At 64.9% G+C, this 21,031-nt stretch overlaps 1 long non-coding RNA gene across 1 annotated transcript; it reads right to left on the bottom strand.

Moving 5' to 3' along the window:
* Nucleotides 1–10,349: 10,349 nt before the first annotated feature.
* Nucleotides 10,350–11,390, bottom strand: LOC311624022. Its single transcript, XR_014795236.1, has 3 exons — nt 11,301–11,390; nt 11,116–11,264; nt 10,350–10,905 (listed from the first exon to the last, which is right to left on the bottom strand). It is a non-coding gene; the product is annotated as an uncharacterized lncRNA (long non-coding RNA).
* Between the last annotated feature and the right edge of the window lie 9,641 nt (nt 11,391–21,031).

The raw sequence follows: 21,031 nt of genomic DNA, 5'->3' as shown, positions 1-21,031 counted from the left end.
GCCTGGGACACCAGCCTTTGTTTAAACGTGTTTTACTGGTTTGTTAGTTTTAGGGAGAGAGAGAGGAAGGGGAGAGAGGAAGAGAGCTCTGACTGCGGTGAACCCACAGCCTCGGCCCTCCAGGACATTAACCCACTGAGCACTCAGCTGGGAACAGCTTTATTTGTAGACATTACTCTTTTAAAAATGTTTATTTTATTTTTTAATGTATTTCATTGATTTTTTACAGAGAGGAAGGGAGAGGAATAGAAAGCTAGAAACATCGATGAGAGAGAAACATTGATCAGCTGCCTCCTGCACACTCCCCACTGGGGGTGTGCCCACAACCAAAGTATATGCCCTTGACCGGAACCGAACCTGGGACCTTTCAGTCCGCAGGCTGACGCTCTGTCCACTGAGCCAAACCGCTTAGGCCAGTGGTCGGCAAACTCATCAGTCAGCAGAGCCAAATACCAACAGGACAACGATTGACATTTCTAACGCCGCTTCTTCAACATAGACTGGCCCAGGCCGTGTGTTTTGTGGAAGAGCCACACTTATGGGGCCAAAGAGCCTCATGTGGCTCCTGAGCCGCAGTTTGCCGACCGCGGGGTTAGGGCAATGTTTTTTACTTTACTGATTTTGTTTCAAATGTAGTTCTTGGAGGAAGAACACCTTTGTCTGATCCAACGATGAAAACATGCGATGTTCCTAGTGGAAGCCCGTTCTCTTGTCCTCACTCCCCCACCCCCCACCCCGCGCATGAGCTGTTCCTCCGAGACTCTGTCATTCTTCCCGAATACACACTCCCCAGGTTGCCGCACGTCTCTGGGTAATTTTCAGAATATTCCAAAGAAGTTGAGTCTGTTGTTTTTGTTGTTGCTTTTATTGAAGGATGAGCTTTGAAAGGCTCTAACCTGACTGTTTTTGTCCTGACCAGCCCGTTTTCCTGGCTATATAATATTCCACTGGGTGGGTGACACCTCTTTTTTTTTTTTTTTAAGGATTTTAGTTCGTTTTTAAAAAATTTGTATTGATTTCAGAGAGGGAGGGAGGGAGGGAGAGAGAAAAGAGAAAGAGAGGGAGAGAGATAGAAACGTCAATGATGAGAGAGAAGCATTGATCGGCTGCCTCCTGCACATCCCACACTGGGGATCAAGCTGTAACCAGACATGTGCCCTGACCGGGAATCAAACCATGACCTCCTGGTTCATAGGTCGAAGCTCAGCCACTGAGCCAGGCTGGATGGCGAACGACAAGGTCTTTAACCCATTTTCTGTGGTTGGGCTTTAGATTGTTGTCCGTACTTTATTATGACAAACTACCTGCCTCCTGGTCCTCCTGAGCAAGTGTCTGTAACAGAAATCCCCGGCAGAGGAACTGCTGGGTCCGAGGGCATGTGCGTTTGTAATTGTGACGATGCTGCTCAAATTGGCTTCCGTTGGGGGGGTGGTGATCACACTCCCAGGAACAGCAGGCGGGCCTGTTTCCCGGGCTCGCCGATAGAGGATGTTCGGTAACGTTCGGGTTTGCCAGGCCGGTGGGAGAGAAGTGGTGTCCCATTGTAATTTCACCCGGTGGGGGTGTGGGGGGTTCAGATGACCTGGAGCCGGTGCTGCTGTCCCCGTCAAAGTCGGGAAACCAAGGCCCGCACCAGCCTGCTGTGTGCCGAGGCCCCAGCTCACAGAGGGCCCCCCCGCTGCGGGAGGTGGGAGGGGCCGGAGGGAAGGGGGTGCAGGACAGGCAGAGGGGCTTAGGGCTAAAGGCAGACTGTGGGGAAGGAAATATTTTCTTTGCACAAACAAGACTCAGCCCAGTTTCCCAGAAGCATGCTGTCTCCGAACAGCGCTGCTTCCACGAGAGAATACGGCCAGGAGAGGGCGCAGCGGAGCCCTGCAGGACCAGGCTGGGGGCCAGGCAGGAGGAGCAGGCAGGTGGGGGGGCAGGCAGGGGGAGAGGCGGGGGGGGGGGGGCAGGCAGGCTGGGGGAGAGGCGGGGGGGAGGGGCAGGCAGGCTGGGGGAGAGGCGGGGGGGAGGGGCAGGCAGGCTGGGGGACAGGCAGGGGGAGAGGCGGGGGGGGGGGGAGACAGGCAGGCTGGGGGAGAGACGGGGGGCGGACGGGGGGTGAAAGGCAGGCTGGGGGACAGGCAGGGGGAGACAGGCGGGGGCGGGGACAGGCAGGCAGGTGGGGGACACATGGGGTTGGGGACAGGCAGGGTGGGGGCCAGGAATTAGACTGGGAGCCCGTTACACATTTGTTGACAGGACCAGGCAGGGGCCCTCACTGGACCCTGAACCTGCCATCACGTAGCTCCTATGCCTCCTGCCGCGACTCAGGGCTCGGCCCTCAGTGTCTCCTGTCGGTGTGGCCCACAGCTGGAGCATCCTGCCCGGTGACGCTCCCGGTGCCAAATGCTCCACCCCCCCCAGCCGTCAGCGTGGCAGGTCTGCTCCACGAGGCGGTCCCTGCTCCTCCCGGGGCCCCCCCCCCTCCCGCCCCGTCTCCGTGGCCCCGTGCACGGGTGCGACGTCTCCAGACTGAGCAGGGCCTTGGGGAGCCGGCACCCCGAGTCCCCCGCGTCTCCCTCCCGGCAGCGGCTGCTCCTTATCAGCCGGCCGAGCCAGCCAAGCCCGGAGCCACCTGCTTTCAGTCTGTGGCTTCGGCTTAGGTTTTATTTTAGGAAGTGAAGTGAGCAGCCGTTCTGGAAGGGGAGATAAGCCCGGCGTGCTGTCTGCTGGGAGACGTCTCTTAACTGCGGGCAGGTTCCCAGCGCTCGGGTGCGGAGGCTGGCGGCACCTCCACGGGAGAGCTGGCGGGCACGCTGTGGGCACGGCCAGCGGCAGCGGCGGGGTGGGTGCTGTTTGCCGGGCTCGGAGAGCAAGGGGCCTGACCCCCGGCGCCGCCCACAGACGCCGCCCACCAGCCTCTGGGGCATTGCAGGCCTTTGCGAGCCAACAGCTCCCCCTCCCCGCTGTGGGAGAGGGGTTCCTTGCTGTATTGCCCCTGGAAATGGGCTGTCTGGCTTCGGAGGGGCCTCGTCGTTACACTGAGCCTCGGGGGAATCCTCTGTTAGGATGTGTTTGGGAGCAAATAATAGAAAACCTAACTCAAACCAGCGTAACGACAAGGAGGGTTTATTGTAATGAACAAAGGGTATAGGTGGACTTCAGGACAGGATTGATCCAGCAGCTCAGGAGAGCCCCTCAGAACTCAATGGGGATAGTTATTAGCCAACTGTCGGAAGCCGCCCATTGTCCTCTGATTGAGACGTTGGTAGCTGAAGCAACTTCCACCTGTCAATCTTATGTAAATCCTTGCTGATTGGCTGTTATTGGCTGTGGGTGGGTCCCAAATCTTAATAAAAGCAATTGCAAGCCCAGAGTGAGGGTAGTCCTCCCCCTAGAGGTGGGCTCCTGCCTGGCCCCTAATATTCCCAAATGAATACTTTTCTAGTCTCTCATTTGTGTGCAGCTTCCTCCAGAACCCGAACCCTGAACCACGGGGGACGTGAAAGGGGTTCCCTCAGCCAACTGGGTGTGGGTTTCTTGTTTGTTCCCACCCCTGAAGCAGAGGGATGGAGGAGGGGCACCGGGAGAAGCTGGGGTCCTGGGAGGTCCCCCCCTCCTGGGGGTCCCGATGGTGGGAGGGGCCGCTACGCTGGAGATGGGAAGCCTGGGAGGAGACGATGCTGCAGTCGGGGCTCCTGATCAGGAGCTGTGGGGGGCTGGGCGCACCCCCTGAGCATTGGGGTGTCAAGCAGGAGGGGGGGGGTGGGAGAGGAGACGCAGGCGGACTGCGGCTGGTGTGGCGTGCAGGGACCGGGAGGTGGGGGCACAGCACTTAGGGGAGGAATGGGAGCTGCTCCCGGAGGCGGCGGGCACTGCTGGGCCCCCCTGTGCGTCCACACGCACCATCCTCTCGCCGGGAGCTGGGAGCCCGCTGGGTTGCCATGGTGATGGGATGCGTGGCCAGCAGGTGTCAGCAGAGCCTTCGGAGATGGGGAGAGCAGGTGTGGATAAGTGCGGGGCACCCCATCTCTCTCCTGGGCCAGGAAGGACCCCCCCCCCCGTACCGCCAGGCTCAGAGGGGCCCTCGGAGCCACCTCTGCCAGGAGCAGGGCCCTGCCTGCATCGCCAGGGCCATGGCGCACAGCCTCAGCAGCTGACACCGCGCTCCAGGCTGCGCGGTCTGTGGCAGGCACGGTCTCTGAGCCTGTTTCCCCGTCTGTGAAATGGTGCTGAGGAGGAGCGGGGCCAGCACACAGGGCTGCTGTCCTGGTTCACCCATCGCTAGGAGTGTCTCTGCCCCAGGAATGAGGTGCACAGAGCCCACACGCAGAGCACACACACCCTGCACACGCACGTGGCGGCCCACACGCAGAGCACACACACCCTGCACACGCACGTGACGGCCCACACGCAGAGCACACACACCCTGCACACACACATGGCGGCCCACACGCAGGGCACATGTACCCCACACATGCATGTGACGGCCCACACACAGAGCACACGTACCCTGCACATGTATGTGACGGCCCACACACAGAGCACACGTACCCTGCACATGTATGTGACGGCCCACACACAGAGCACACGTACCCTGCACATGTATGTGACGGCCCACACACAGAGCACACGTACCCTGCACATGTATGTGACGGCCCACACACAGAGCACACGTACCCTGCACATGCACATTTCGGCCCACACAGGATCCGTCTGCCTTTCAACCCAGGGTCCCCTGGCCCTGGTGCCCTTGCCCAGGGGTCGCCCCGGCCCGGGGAGGAGGCCCGCTGTGCCCGCTGAGCCCCGGAGGGCGCCTGGCTGGGCTCGGGCAGGAGCCTCAGGACCCCGTCGTCTCGGCTGGGCCGTGTGACTGACGGAGGGGAGACTGAGGCAGGCCTGCCTCCAGGGCGGGCGGAGAGGGAGCAGGAATGAGGCCAATCCCAGGGGCCCGCCTCGCGCTCCCTCCTGGCTGGATGCGGTGCTGAGGCTGCACTCTTCCTGCTGCGCCGCCTCCGGGTGTGTTCCCGCGGAAGCAGTGGAAGGGCTTCGGGGTGGGGGCTTCCCACAGGCCCGCACCCGGCGGTGGGCGGGCCTGGCCGGGCGCCTCGTGGTCCCGGGCCCGTCTGGGCCAGGAGGGCCGGCCTCACTGTCCAGTGGTTCACACACACACACACCACACCACACACACACAACCACACACACACACACACACACACACCACCCACTCATACACACACCACACTACACACACACCACACCACACACACACAACCACACACACACACACACACACACCACCCACTCATACACACACCACACTACACACACACCACACCACACACACACAACCACACACACACACACACACACACCACCCACTCATACACACACCACACTACACACACACACACACCACACACACACACACACACACACAAACACACACACCACACACACACCACCCACTCATACACACACCACACTACACACACACACCACACACACACACACACAACCACACACACACACACACACACCACCCACTCATACACACACCACACTACACACACACCACACCACACACACACAACCACACACACACACACACACACCACCCACTCATACACACACCACACTACACACACACACACACCACACACACACACACACACACAAACACACACACACACACACACACACCACCCACTCATACACACACCACACTACACACACACACCACACACACACACACACACACAACACCCCCCACACACACACACACCACACACACTACACCCACACACACCACACACACACACACACACACCCCACCCCCCACACACCCCACACACCCACACACACACACACCACACACCACACATACACACACACACACACACACACTACACACACCACCACCCCCCACACACACTACACACACACACACCACACACACACACCACCCACACACACACACACACACCACACACCACACATACACACACACACACACACACACCACCCCCCCCACACACACTACACACACACACACCACACACACACACCACACACACACACACACACACACCACACACCACACACACTACACCCACACACACCACACACACACACACACCCCACCCCCCACACACACCACACACACACACACACACACACACACACCACACACCACACATACACACACACACACACACACTACACACACCACCCACACACACACACACTACACACACACACACCACACACACACACCACCCACACACACACACAATTTTTAATTGAATTTAGAGAGAGGAAGGGAGAGGGACAGAGAGGGAGACATCGATGAGAGAACGTGGATCGGCTCCTCCTGTCCTGCAGCCGGGCCTGTGCCCACAGGAGCGGGCGCTCGGCCCCTGAGCCGCCCGGCCGGGCCTAACCTCGTCCTGCCTTGTTCCTCGGCAGACACTCTCTTTCCGAATCAGGGCCCCGAGCAGGCCCCGGGCAGGACTTCAGCATGTCTTTGGGGCACAATTCACCCCCAGCACAGCAGGCCCCCCCCATCGAGGCTGCAGGCTGGACCGGCCAGGCAGGCCGGACTCGGGCGGGAGTGGGCCGGCCGGGCTCTGGCCTCAGGGGCTGAGCTGCCGTGTGGCTGCCATGAGGAGAGGCTGCAGGGAGGCCCTCCTGAGGGAAGGGGGGCTGCAGAGGCGGGGGACCCGCTGGGCCGGGCGCTGGGTGGGCGGCGCCCTGAGCGGTTCCCTTGGCCACGCGGACGGGCCACAGCGAGGCCACGGCCACGGCTGTGCGGGCAGCTGCCAGGGCAATGGGCTCTGAGATTTGTTCCCGGGACGCCTGGGGGGCTGGTGGCTCCTGGGGAGGCCCCTGCAGACCCCCCTCAGCCGGGCCGGTGGGGACAGGGCACGGAGCGGGAGGCCCAGACTCAGGGCGCTGCCTCTGCCCCCCAAGCCCCAGGGCACCTGTCGCCTCCCCCTGCCCCCCTCAGGTCCCCCAGCGGGCAGAGACCCACTGCAGAGGGCAGGAGGGCAGAGAGCCGAGGGGAGGAGCACACCCCACACCTCCTCGCCCCCCTGCACCGGGCGCTCCACCCCCTGGTGAGAAAGGGGAGAGTGGGTTCGGCGGTGTTCACGGAAAACAGACTGTGCTGGCGCTGGCGGGGCCGGGGGCCAGGAGCCCTGGGCGGGGGCGGCAGTGCTGGGCACCTTCCCTGTCCCCCCCGCACCCCCTCACACAGGGGCCCTGGGGGGCTTCACATGGACCCTCTCACACCCTGAGCCCAGGACCAGCCGAGGAGCTTCCTGCTGGCGGGCGGCCGTGGCCTGAGGACGCTGCGCGGCAGTCTGTGCCCTGTCTCCACACAGTGTGTGCGCACGCGTGTGTATGCGCACAGGCGAGTGCACATGTGTCTGCGTGTGTGCATTCGTGTGTGTGTGTGTGTGCATCTTTAAGGACACTGAGTGTAAGGCCCACCTAACCCCCGAAGGTCACGTCTCCAGATCCTCACTCGGTTCCATCTGCAAAGACCTTCTCCACAGGCCACACAGCCTCCAGGCGGCTTCTCCGGGGACCCGAGCCCTGGGCCGGGGGCAGGCGGTCAGCTGGACGGCTGTGAGGCCGCAGGATGGGAGGCGGCGAGCGACGAGCGCGGTGGGGCGGCCGCCCCGGGCGCACAGGACCGGGCGGCGGGTCTGTGTCCTCGGTGGCTCCTGCCTCCCAGCAGCCCCTCCGGGCCCGCCGCCTGCAGACCGGCCGGGGCCTGAGGGCTCAGAGGCCGCCTGGGCACAGGGCTGGCGCCCGTCACCGCTCCTGCGGGCACCGGGGAGGCTGGGCCTCTGGGGCCTCCGCCGGGCTAACACGCTCTTAATTAGAACGGAAGCTGGCACCGCGGGGCGGGAGCCGGTCCCCTGGGCGATGGAGCCTTCGGGCCCGAGGGAGCAGGTCTCCCGGGACCGCTCCGCCGGGAGGAGCAGTTCAGACTCCGCGTGCCGGTCCTGGCAGATCCCGCAGGAGCCCAGCCTGGCTCCCGCACCTGCACCCGGCCCCCCCGAACCCGGCCCCCGCACCCGGCCCCCGCACCCGGGCCCCCGCACCCGGCCCCCCGCACCCGGCCCCCCGCACACAGCCTCCGCACCCGGCCCCCGCACCCGGCCCCCCCGCACCCGGCCCCCACACCCGGACCCCCGCACCCAGCCCCCGCACCCGGCCCCAGCACCCGGCCCCCCGCACACAGCCTCCACACCCGGCCCCCCGCACACAGCCCCCGCACCCGGCCTCCCGCACACAGCCTCCGCACCCGGCCCCCCGCACCCAGCCCCCCCGCACCCGGCTCCCGCACCCGGCCCCCCGCACACAGCCTCTGCACCCGGCCCCCCGCACACAGCCTCCACACCCAGCCCCCCGCACCCAGCCCCCCCGCACCCGGCCCCCCGCACACAGCCTCCACACCCGGCCCCCGCACACAGCCCCCGCACCCGGCCCCCGCACACAGCCTCCTCACCCGGCCCCTGCACCCGGCCCCCCCGCACCCGGCTCCCGTATCTGGCCCCCGCACCCGGCCCCCCGCACCCGGCTTCTGCACCCGGCCCCCCGCACCCGGCCCCCGCCCCCACACCCAGCCCCCCCGCACCCGGCCCCCGCCCCCACACCCAGCCCCCCCGCACCCGGCCCCCTGCACACAGCCTCTGCACCCGGCCCCCGCACCCGCACCCGGCCCCCGCACCCGGCCCCCCCGCACCCGGCCCCCGCACCTAGCGGGCAGGTCGGGGAGGGGACGGGGAGCCGCAGGCACGGAGGCCACCTGGGGAGCCCGGTCCCCTCTGGCAGGGTGGCCGCGGCCCGAGCAGGGAGGGACGTGGGGTGCGGACTGGCCTCAGGTTCCCTCACCCCGGTCCTTCTCCGCTCGTCACAGACGGGGACGCTGAGGCCCAGAGGGGCCTGTCCCGGGCGAGCCCCGGAATGGAGCAGGACCGGCCGTGCGGCCTCGGCTCCTCACCGGCCAGAGCCCTGGGCCCAGGGTGGAGCCGGTGGAGGTCCAGGCAAGGGGCCGGAAGGCGGTGCAGAGGGGGGGGTGGACAGGAGACGCCGGGCCGCCCCCCACTCTGTCCTCAGCGCCTCTGGGACCCCCCCCAGGGCGTGCGGCCCCCACTCCCTGCCTGCGCCTCTGGGGGGCGCCTGGGTCGGGGGGGACAAGGTGCTGCCCCCACAGCTCCTCCTCGCTCCAGAACCGGGCCCTGCAGCCTGGGGGTGCTGGGTGCTCACAGGGCACAGGGCCCGGGGCCTGCGTGCAGGGCGCCCCCTGCGGGTTCGCAGCCGCGGGGAGGAAGGCGGGGAGGAAGGCCAAGGCCGCACCTAGAGTGCCCGTGCCCGCCCGATTCACCTCCTGCAGCTGCAGCTGTGACCGCGCGGGGGGGGGGGGGGAGGGGGGACCGGTGCGGGGGGCCCGGTGCGGCGGGGGGAGTGACAGAGGGAGCGGAGGGGGACCCGGTGCGGCGGGGGGACCGGTGTGTGTGTGGGGCCCAGTGCAGGGGGGTGGTGGCCCGGTGGGGGGGGGAGTGACAGAGGGAGCGGAGGGGGGGGCAGGGGGAAGGGCGGGGGGCCCGGTGCGGTGAGGGGGAGGGACAGAGCGGGAGCGGAGGGGGGACCGGTGCGGGGGGACCGGTGCGGGGGTGGTGGCCCAGTGGCGGGGGGGTGACAGGGAGCGGAGGGGGGGACAGGGGGAAGGGCGGGGGGACCAGTGCTGTGGGGGGGGGAGTGACAGAGGGAGCGGAGGGGGGGGCAGGGGGAAGGGCAGGGGGACCGGTGCAGTGGGGGGGAGGGACAGAGCGGGAGCGGAGGGGGGACCGGTGCGGGGGTGGTGGCCCGGTGGCGGGGGGTGACAGAGGGAGCGGAGGGGGGGCCAGGGGAAGGCGCTCAGGCCTGTGGCCCGCAGTCCGGGTGGACTTTGGCCTCTTGGACAAGCCCCTCGGTGGGTTGAGGTCTGGCCTCAGAGAAGGCTCGCTGGGCGGCCCCTGTGGTGTTTTCTGTCCTGCTGCACCCCCTTCAGCCCTCTCCCCGGCCTCCAGGGGAAACTGATGCTCGTGGAGAGGAAGGAAGACTGAGAGGCAGAGGGAGAGCCGTGTCCCTGCCCCCGGCAGGGCCCACTCCCGGCTCCTGCTCTGGGCCATCGTTGCTGCAGACAGCGGTGCCCGCACTGCGGCTCCTCCTCCCCGGGGCCGGCCCTGTGCCCTCCGGCCGCCGTGGCCCTGGCCCTGACCCCCCCGCCGGGGTGAGTGACCCACACGTCCGGGTCCGTGAGGAGCACTGCCCACTGTACGCTCCGCCTTGTCCGGGCCGGCCCCGGTCTGTGTGTAAACACGCGTGCACACAGGCCAGGACGTCCTGAGTGGCCTCAGGAAGACGGTCACCGTCCAGGTGTCTGGGCTGAAGGGGTGGCGAGTGGGATACACAGTGGCAGACTGTCCCTGCGGGGACCCCCGGGGTTTCATCGGGGTCACAGGGGGTGAAGTCAGTGCCCGGGCCCAGGCGGCACCACGCACCGCGGCCGTGTCCGGGGGCGGCCAGGCTCCCTGCGGACGTTTTGTGGGTCCTGTGGGGGGTTGTTACTGCAGCGTCCCCGAGCCCGTGCTGACTGACAGCGGCTTCGCTGGAACAATGGCACAGCCTGCCGTCCGCGTCCGCTCCCGGCCTGCCGGACGCCCGGGGTCTGTAAGTCCGGGTAACGGATCGGCTGGCCAGGCCGCCATAACGAAGGGCCGCAGCGCGGGCTGTGTGCTGTCCGCAGCTCTGAAGGCCAGGAGCTCCAGGCCAGCTGTGGGGGGCGGCTCGCGGGCCCTGAGGGTGAGGCGCTCCGCCGCCCCCTGTGCCCGGACGGTGCTGTCTCCTGGCTGTGCCCCAAGCCTGGCCATCACAGCCTGCCCACCACAGCCTGCCCGTCACAGCCTGCCCGCCACAGCCTGCCCGCCACAGCCTGGCCACCACAGCCTGCCCACCACAGCCTGCCCGTCACAGCCTGCCCGCCACAGCCTGCCCACCACAGCCTGGCCACCACAGCCTGCCCACCACAGCCTGCCCGCCACAGCCTGCCCGCCACAGCCTGCCCGCCACAGCCTGCCCGTCACAGCCTGCCCGCCACAGCCTGCCCTCTGCGTCTGTCCTCTCCTCCAGGACACCGGGCAGCGGTGAGGGCCCCCTGCTCCCGTGTGGCCGCATCTGCACCCCGTGGCGGGCAAACCGTGGCTCACCAGCCACATGTGGCTCTTTGGCCCCTTGAGTGTGGCTCTTCCACAAAACACCACGGCCTGGGCGAGTCTCTTTTGAAGAAGTGGCGTTAGAAGAAGTTTAAGTTGAAAAAACGTGGCTCTCCGAAGACATGTCAGTCGCTGTGCTGATAGTGGCTCTGCGGACCGAGGAGTCTGCCGACCGCTGGCTTAACTTCCTACACCTGCAAGGACCCTCTTTCCAGAGGAGGCCACCCGCTGGGGTGCTGGCAGTGAGGACCTGAGCATGCCAGCTTCGGGGGTGTGGCGCCTCCCCCACCCCAGGGCCTCCTGGGGGCGGGTCTGAGCAGCTGGGCCAGGGGAGGGGGAGGGACTATGCAGACATGTCCTTCCCGGCAGGGCTGGTTCTACAAGGTTCTTTTATTTATTTATTTTTAAATGTTTTTTTCTTTCAGTGAGGAAGGGAGAGGGAGAAAAAGAGAAACATTAATGATAAAAGAATCATTGATTGGCTGCCTCCTGCACGCCACCTAGTGGGGATCGAGCCCACAACCCAGGCATGTGCCCTTGACTAGAATCAAACCCAGGACTCTTCAGTCCGCAGGCTGCCGCTTTATTCACTGAGCCACAGCGGTTAGGGCTACAAGGTTCTTTTAAAAAAATCTTATTGAGATTATTACAGATGTCCCTCTTTCCCCCCATGAACCCCCTCCACCCGTTTCCTGCCTCGCCCTGGGCCTTGGCCACCCGTTGTCTGTGCCCATAGGTAGGTAGTGCATGCAGGTAAGATCTGTGTTTAATCTCTTCCCGCCCCCACCACTCTACTCTTTGAGAATTGTCAGCCTGTTCCATTTCCATGCCTCTAAGTTATTCACTAGTTTATTCTGTTCACTAGATTTCTTACTCATTGATTTTGACTTTTAGATTCAATTGTTAATAGGTATGTATTGGTTGCCATTTTGTTGTTCATATTTTTAAAATATTTTTATTCTTCTTCCTCTTCTTCTTAAAGAATACCCTTTAGCCTTTCATATAATACTGGTTTGGTGGTGATGAACTACTTTAGCTTTTTCTTGTCTGTGAAGCTCTATCTGCCCTTCAATTCTGAATGATAGCTTTGCTGGGTAACACGATCTTGGTTGTAAGTTCTTGCTGTTCATCACTTTGAATATTTCTTGCCACTCCCGTCTGGCCTGCAAAGTTTCTGTCCAGAAATCAGCTGACAATCGTATGGGTGCTCCCTTGTAGATAACTGTTTTCCTCTTGCTGCTTTTAATATTCTCTGTCTTTTGCCCTTGGTACTTTAATTAGGATGTGTCTTGGTGTGGTCCTCTTTGGATTCCTTTTGTTCAGGTTCTCTGCTTCCTGGTCTTGGAAGTCTATTTCTTTCACCAGGTGGGGGAAGTTTTCTGTCATTATTTATTCAAATAGGTTTTCAATATCTTGCTCTCTCCCCTCTGACACCCCCATAATCGGATGTTGGTACCTTTGAAGTTGTCCCAGGGGCTCCTTACACTATCTTCATATTTTTGGATCCTTTTTTCTTTTTGCTCTTTTGGTTGGGTGATTTTTGCCTCCTCCTATTTCAAATCCTTGATTATCAGAATCCACTATTCTACTGTTGAATCCCTATATATTAATCTTTCCTAAAAATATATTTTAGTGATTTTTTACAGAGAGGAAGGGAGAGGGATAGAGAGGTAGAAACATCAATGAGAGAGAAACATCAATGAGCTGCTTCTTGCACACCCCCTACAGGGGATGTGCCTGGAATCAAGGTACATGCCCTTGACTGGAATTGAACCTGGGACCCTTCAGTTTGCAGGCTGATGCCCTATCCACTGAGCCAAACCAGTGGCTGCATATTATTCTTTATTTCAGTCAGTGTATGCTTAATTTCTAACTCATCCTTTTTCTTTTTTTTGGAGGTTTCTAGAAGATTCTTAAGTAACCCTGAAACTGTGGTTTTGAACTGTATTGAGTATTTTGTTTTCTTTCATTTGTGACATGTTTCTTTGTCTCCACATTTTGGCTGCTTCCCTGTATTTGATCCCATGTACTGGGTAGAGCTGCTATGTCTCCTTGAGTTGTAGTATGTGTCCTATAGGACCCAGTGACTCAGCCTCCCCAGTCACCTGAACTGGGAGCTCTAGGTGCACCCCTTTGTGGGCTGTGAGCACAGACTTGATTGCTGTTGGTGTCACCTGGAGGAATTGACCTCCAGGCCAATTGGCTGTGAGGACCAGCTGTGACTACCGTGGGAGAGCTGCTGTGCAGGAGACACCCTTATGGGGCAGGACTTGCTTCAGTGGGACCTTGAGTGTGTCACCTATCGATGTGAAGAGTTGGGATCTGGTGTGGTCTGACACTGACCTCTGGGTACACTGGCTCTTGGGTCTCCAGGGAGGTGAAAAGCCAGCCATTGCCTGAGGCCACCCAGCAGGAGCTACAGAGAGATCTGCAGATTCCTCCTCTTTGTATCGGGTTTGGAGGTGCCCAGATGAGGCCCAGCTATGAAGCAAGGCAGGCTAGTGCCGGTTTTGGGGCCTTTTATTGACAGGTTTGGGCCTCCCTGACCCAGCTGCAGCTTGTTTGACAGATGTTAACCTGAGCAAGGACAGGCCCTTCAAATGCAAAAGCCACTGCGTACAGCTTGGGTGCGGCTGTATATTGGATAAGGCCGGTCTCAGGGAATCACCAGGGTGGGGCAAGCAGAAATGGCTGCCAGTCAGCCCTGTGACTGGGGAGCTCCCAGCACAGGAACTACAATCCCTGTGAGCACCTCCGTCAGGAGAAAGCTGCCCCGAGTTCCCGCCCGGATGTGACAGTCCAGTTCCTCCTTGTGTTTCTTGTTCCCCAGAGCCTCGCCCGGCACTGGAGCTCGGAGGAAGTGGGACCTTGTAAGTTCAGTCTGTGGGCCGGCCTTTTAAGAGGAACAGCTGGGTCTCTAGCAGCCCCTGCCCCTGAGCCCCAGTCCGCACTGATTATCACAGCCTGTGGTTATGGGGACTTCTCTTCCCAGCTCTGGGACCCTGGGCGGGGGCGCTGGTGTGGGGCTGGGACCCCAAGCTCCTCCAGACGGCCTCTGAGGGGCGATCTCCGTCCCCTTTAAAAAAGCGGCCCACGTGGGTGCCGGCCAGCCTGTTCCACCCTCCACACATCCTACCATCCCGCTGCGCCTCCTTCTCTCCTTCTCCAGCTGCAGGACTTCCCTCACCAGCTGCCCAGTTCTGGATGGCTGTAGTTCAGTCGTAATCGTGCTGTGGTTGTGGGAGGCAGGGAGAGTGCCTCCGCTGCCATCTCCTCCCCCTCTAGAAGGTTCTTAAGAGACATGTGACTGCAGAAGATGTGGGAGCGCCTGTGTGCATGTGTTGGGGGTGGGGGTGCCTGGAGACACACCGAGAAAGTGGGGGGCGGGGGGCTGCGGGAAGGGCCTGTCAGGCTTGATCTTGGCGCGTTTGATTTTGACTTGATGCTGACTCTGGAAATGGATTGAAGTGGGGGAGGGGGCCAGAGAGGCAGGCAGCAGAGGGAAGCTTTCAAAGCTGTAGCCATGGGAAATGTTTTTCTTTTCTGCTTGAAAGAAATGCCAGAGAAAGTTTTTTTTTTTTTAAAGGGAAGGTGGTGGTGAGAGAGAGAGAGAGAGACACACACACACACACACACACACACACCCTGGGAGAGAGACACACACACACACACACACACACACACACACACACCCTGGGAGCCTGTGGGTGTGGGACGCTCCCTGGAGTCTGAGCTGAGATGCCCCACGGCCGCGGGCAGCGCGGGGAGAGCAGAGGTGGAGGCTGGGCTTGCTCGCTGCCCCCACGCCGGTGACCTTAAGGGCCCCCACCCCGCAGGGATCCTCTGAGAGTGTCTGTGACGGGGGCACAGGGTGGAGACTGGTGTGCAAGTAGCAGAAAGGAACGCCCAGGGGTCCAGAGTGTCAGAACCAGAAGCCGGGGGAGCCGGGAGGCGGGACTCCAGGTGCCCTGAGGGGTGGGGTGGCCGTCAGGTGGGGGAGGCTCCGGCACAGCCCCTCCAGCCAGGAATGTGCCTGGGCAGCCTGACCTCATGTGGCCCCAGGCCAAATGGACTCCCACTGACCTCTGACCTGTCACCTCCCCCGAGGCGAGGACAGGGGAGCACTCGGAGGAGGATTGATGGGCTGGGGCAGTAAAGGGGGTGCGGGCGGAGGCTGCCTCTCTAAGCTGGTCTGGCTGGGCCGGGGCTCCCCATTGGCGTCCCCAGCCCCCACCCGCCTCCGCCACCTCTCAGCTGTGAACACCACCTCTGCCTGCACCGGCTTCTCACCTGTGAAGCTGCAGGCGGCGGCCACGGCAGAGGGCCCACCAAGCCGGCTCAGAAGGGGGGCTCAGACAGGGGGCTCAGGAGGGGGGCTCCAGAGGGGGCCATGTGCACAGAGGAATGCTCAGACATGAAAGGGGTGGGAGGGTCTGCAGGCAGGGCTGGGCCTGGGTCGGAGGGCCACGTGGGTCAGGCGGTGGGAGGGAGGAGGCCCCTCTGGGAGCCAGGCTGGCGGTGGAATGTCTCCAGGATTCTCAGCTTGCACGGGCCTGCAGGGAGGGCTGGGGCGGGGGGAGGGGGCAGTGCCCCAGCGGCAGCCCCCCTCCCGGACAGACTCCCCACCAGGCCAGCCCCTCCCCGCAGGCAGCCCTCCCCCCACACGTGCTGCCAGGCCCTCCATTAGTCACTCTGGCACGGACCGACATGAATCCCATTAGTCACACCCGCACAGACTCGCCCGCAGAACACACCCAGGGACACCCAGACAAAGGCGGGGCCCCCACAGGCCTGTGCGCCCCTCTGCCTTCCCGCGAGCCTGGGACCCTGCAGGCACCCCACCGACCCTGGTCCGTCTCCCCCAAAGCAGCCAGTTCCCCCATCAGTCCCACCACCAGCGCGGAGGGCTCCCCAATAACCACAGCCCCCAAACCTCCCCTCCCCGCGGGGCACACGGTGCGGCCGCCCACGGCCGCCCTTGGCCACCGCCGCCCTCCGCGCCCCCCGGCCGCCCTCCGCGCCGAGGAGCCCTCCCCAAGGTCAGCGGCGGGAGCAGGCGGTTGGCGGGAGGACCGCCATCGCCCCGCTCCGGAGCGGCGCGGACTTTAACCTTGGGCCGCGGCCGCGGCGCTTTGTTTTCCCGGCGCCTCCGGAGCGGGGCGGGGGCGGCGGCCTCTCCCTCCCGCTCAGCACCCCCGCCGCCCAGGCCCTCCCCTGTGCGGGGTTCCGAGGAGCCGGGGCTCCTACCCGTCCCCCAGCACGTGCGGACGGAGCAGCGGCACCAGGCCGGTCCTCGGAGGCACCAGGGGCGGCGAACCCTCTCCAGGGCGGCCCACCTCAGGCCTGGGCCACAGCCTGTGGGGGACACAGACTGGTTAAGCGTTTCGACTGCAAACGCCCCTCTGGGCGCCCGGACCGTCCAGGGGGAAAGACTGCCTTCCCCGCCCGCTGCTCCGGAGCCCAGGAGCGATAGCATTTCTCCAAATAAACCGCCAATAAATCCCGCACCACGACCCCTCCGTCCTGGTGCCGGGCCATGTGCAGGACAGCGGGTGCCAACTGCCCTGCAAATAGGAAAACAGGGCCCGGCCGGTGCGCATACCCCCTGCTGGGCCCACAGCGCACCCAGCACACCGCACCGCACCCAGCACACCGCACCGCAACCAACACACCGCACCCAGCACACCGCACCGCACCCAGCACACCGCACCGCACCCAACACACCGCACCCAGCACACCGCACCGCACCCAGCACACCGCACCGCACCCAGCACACCGCACCGCACCCAGCACACCGCACCGCAACCAACACACCGCACCCAGCACACCGCACCGCACCCAACACCCTCCCGCACGCAGCGCTGGGCGAAGGCGCGGGTCCGGGGGTCTTGGAGGGCGCAGGCTGGGCTCCAAAAGCTGCTCAGACCGGACCCCGTCCCCCGGGGCAGCGGTGGCCCCGCAGTCGGTCCCGGGCGCAGAGCCTCCGGAGGGGGACGTGCCGGCCGGGCGCCCGACCCCGTGCGGCCGGCGGCGCGGGCTGGAGAGGCCCCGTTCCCTCTTCGGCGAAAGGGGCGGCTCCTGCCGGACCCCCTCGCAGCCAGGGGGTTCCCGCTGTGACCCGGAGAGCAGGGCGCCGGGAAGGAGGGTCCGCGGGAGATGTGCGGCCACGGCCGCCCCGCGCGCCGGGCCGAACGGGGAGCAGCCGGGGCGGAGGTGGAGCCGCGGCGCGGGGATCCGCCGGGATCCGCTGGGCGGGCCTGGAGCTTCGGCCCCGGCTGTGCCGCCGCCGCCTGGACCGGCCGGAGCCGAGCCGCTGGCGGAGCCGGAGGCCGGGCTGCCCGGGGCCGGCGAGCGTGGCTTCCCGCCGGCCTCTCCGGGCTTTGGCGGCGCCCGGCCCGGAGCGCTCGATGCGGGGCCTGGGCCCGGGCCCCGGAGCCTAAAGCCGCCGCCCGTCCTCCCGGCGCGGCCGAGAGGAGCGCCCTGGGGGCGCGGGGCCGGGGTCCTCGCCCAGGAGGGGGCTGTTTTTGGAGTCCCCGGGAGGGGGAAGGGGAAGGACGCACGGCCGCCCGGGCGCAGCGGGGCCCAAGGTTGGCCTGTCCTTCGGGCTGAAGACAAAGGCCGCTCGTCCGATGGCCGCCGCGGGCTCGGGCCGCACAAAGGCGGGGCCCCGGGGGCCCGGCGCAGGCCTGGGGGCTCCGTGGGGCTGAGGTTCGGGGGGCCGAGCCCCGTCCGGCCGGTTCCGGCTCCGGCTCCGGCGGCGCAGACACACGCGCCCCCGCCCCGCGGGCGCCGCCGGGGACGGAGGGGACGAAGATGGCGGCCGGCCTGGTTCCGGTGTCGGGGCGGCCCTGGCGCGCGGGGAGGGCCTCCCCGGGACCGGCCGGGGGTGCCCCAGGCCCTGCGCGGGGGTCTGCGCCGGAGCGGGAGGCCCGAGCCCCGGGCTGTCCGCGCCCTAAGATGGCTCCCGCCGCCGCTCAGGGCCCGGGCCGCCGGGGGCCGAGGGGCGCGCACCGGACCGGCCGCCGCCGCGCCGAGGACCGGCCGCCCGCTCTGCCGCCCGCCCGCCCGGGGACCGGAGCCGCCGCCGCCGCGGGCCCGCGCCGGAGCCGGGGCGCTGGGGGTGCGGGGAGCGGGCCGGCCCGGACCCACAAAGGCGGGAGAAGGGCTGGGCGGGGGCCGCCCGCCCGGACCGCGGCCCCAAGGAGACCAGGCCCGGCCGCCGCGCCACGAGGCGCTCCCCGGAGAAGGCAGCGCCATTGGAAACGGGCGAACGGCAGGACCTTTATTGGCGGCGGGTGATTTATGGCACAGGCCGCCGTCCCGAGCATCCAGGGGTGAACACACGAAACCTTTAAAAAACGGGTTTGTTCCTGTCCGCCCGCCCGGGCTCAGACACTCCTCCCCGCGCCGGACTAAAGGCAACATTCCGGGCCGGGGCGGGCCGGGGCGGGAGGGCCCGGGGGCGGCGGAGGGGCGGGGGCGGCGGGCTCCGCGGGGCGGCTCGCGGGAGCCCACAAAGGCCCGGGAGGAGACGGGCGCTGCTCGGCGCCCACCGGGGCTGCCCCCGCCCGGCCTCCAGCAGCCTCGCCAGCACAACTGCGTTTATTTTATTTTTGCAGCCACCACCCCCCCCCCTTCCCCAAGGAACACACACAATACCTCCTTTCTCTCCCCCACCCCTCCTCCGCGTCCTGCTCCCGCTGCCGGGCCGCCCGAGCCTCCCGCCGCCCGGCCGCCGCCGAGCCCCGCGCCCGCTCCGAGCGAGGCCGCCGCCGCCCGCTCCCCTCGGACCGGCTATTTTCGTTCCTTTCTCTCCCTCTCCCTCCCTCCCCCGCGGAGCCGCCGCTTCCAAAGAGGGCGGCCTAGAAACCAGCGCCGCAGGCTGCGGGAGGGCAACTTGAAACCGTCCTCTGGAGGCCCAGCTTCCCCCCAATTTATTCTGGGATCAGACCAGGCGGCCCGTTAGCTCAGGACGCTCACCCCTCTGGTTCCCTAAAAGCGGGCAAAAAAAACCCCAAAAAAACAAAACAACACACACACACACAAAAAACCCCAGAACCAATGGGCGCTGACTAGCTAATCCCCCCTCTCCCAAGAAAAGTCGCCTTAAATTTTATTAAACAAACAAACAAAAAAAGGAACAAGCAATGCCAAACGCTGAGTCCGCAGTGCGGGGCGGGGGGGGGGAGGGAAAGAGCGGGGTCCTCTTGTTTTAATTAAAATCCAATAAAAAAATCCACCGGGGTAGCTCTCCGGGGCTGAATCGGCCAGGATCCCTGCCCTTCCGAGCTTCCTATCGGGTACGTCATGCCGCCCCGCCCGGCTGCGGGTACCTCCGGCCGGCCGCGGCCGCGCTCTCCCGCCGGCAGCCCGGGGGGGGGGGGGGGTGGGTGGGTGGGTGGGTGGGGTGGTGGTGGTGGTGGTGGTGGCCGCGGGCAGCTCCGGCGACGGAGACCAGAAAGCATTCTGCTGAAAGCGCAGAATGAAGTACAAAGTCTGGGGCTGGGGCTCCCCTCCCCCGGCCGCCGCGGCCAGCCCAGCACTTTTTGGGCTTGGCCGCTGCTTCCTCTGAGCTCAACAGATTTTCCCCCGGTTCCCCCTCCCCGGAGGGGGCGCGGCGGATGGAAGGCGAGAGAGGCCCCGGCCAAGAGGGTTTTAATATTGCACTTTAATAGGTTTCAGAAGGCCCGTGGAGAAATGCTAATAGGCTGAAATGTCAGGATCGAGAGGGAGTCGGTTCGCGCTCAGCCGATCTAATCCTTTTTTCTGCTCTGATTTTTTTCGGGGGGAGGGAGGGAAAAGGTGGGGAGTGCCCGCGCCAAGAGAGGCTTTGGGGAGGGGCGCACCGTGCAAAGCACCGCAGCAGCCCCGTCTGGGGCCGTGGAGGGGGGAGCGCCCCAACCCGCGTTTCTATAGGAACCCCTTTGAGAAGAGGAGAGACTCACCCGCCGCCGGCCGCCGAGGCCTCTCCAAAATATTAATCAGTGACCATCTGACACCGCGCTTCGGGGAGGGACCGCAGGCCCGGGCGAGGACGCCGGCCTGCTCGCCAGCCCGTCCTGCCTAACCGCGCTGCTGGGGGGGAGGGAATGAATCGCTGCTTTGTTTAAAAAAAAAGGGGGGGGGGAGGAAAAAGCAGCCCCGGAGTCTGTTTTGGCGTCGCCACCGCGCATTCTATCTAGAAGGCGCGTCCCCGGGGTGGTGGGGGACCCGAGCCCCGGCGCGGGGTGCAGGCAGCCTGCTGGGCCCCAGGCCCTTCCCGGTCCGCCCGGCTGGTCACCTCCTCCCACGAGCAGGAAGCTGACAGGCGGCCCATGAAGCCGCGCCTTGCAAAGCCCGGGATTGCGGCGACAACCATCTTCCTCTATTTTGATCGCTAAGCCCAGACGCGGGGGGAGGGGGAGGAAAGGGGAGGAGGAGGAGGGGGAAGAGGGGGAGGAGGAGGGAGAGGGGGAGGGGGGCCGTCGGAGCTGGCGGAGGGGGAGGGCCGCCTGGAAACGGCCCGGAAAAATTCTCACCACCAGTTCGGACCATTCAGCCCGCCGAGGGGGGCCTGGAAACCGCCGGGCCCCCGGCTCCGCCACGGGTTTTATAGCGATGGCCGCGGGCCAAGGTGTTTACATGCGCGTGACTGGCGGCGCGCGCGGCCAATGGGCGGCGGCGGGGCTGCCGGGGGAGGCGGGCGCCCGGGAACAATGCGTGTTTCTTCCGTGCGCTCCCCTCCCCCGCCCCCGCCCCCGCCCCCCCCCCCCCGCTGGCTTTTTTTTTTTTTTTTT

The sequence above is a fragment of the Pipistrellus hanaki genome (assembly GCF_964339955.1).
Source record: "Pipistrellus hanaki genome assembly, chromosome: 5".
NCBI lineage: Eukaryota > Metazoa > Chordata > Mammalia > Chiroptera > Vespertilionidae > Pipistrellus > Pipistrellus hanaki.
The sequence above is the reverse complement of the archived record's forward strand: the minus strand, read 5'-3'. Positions and strand labels throughout refer to the sequence as shown.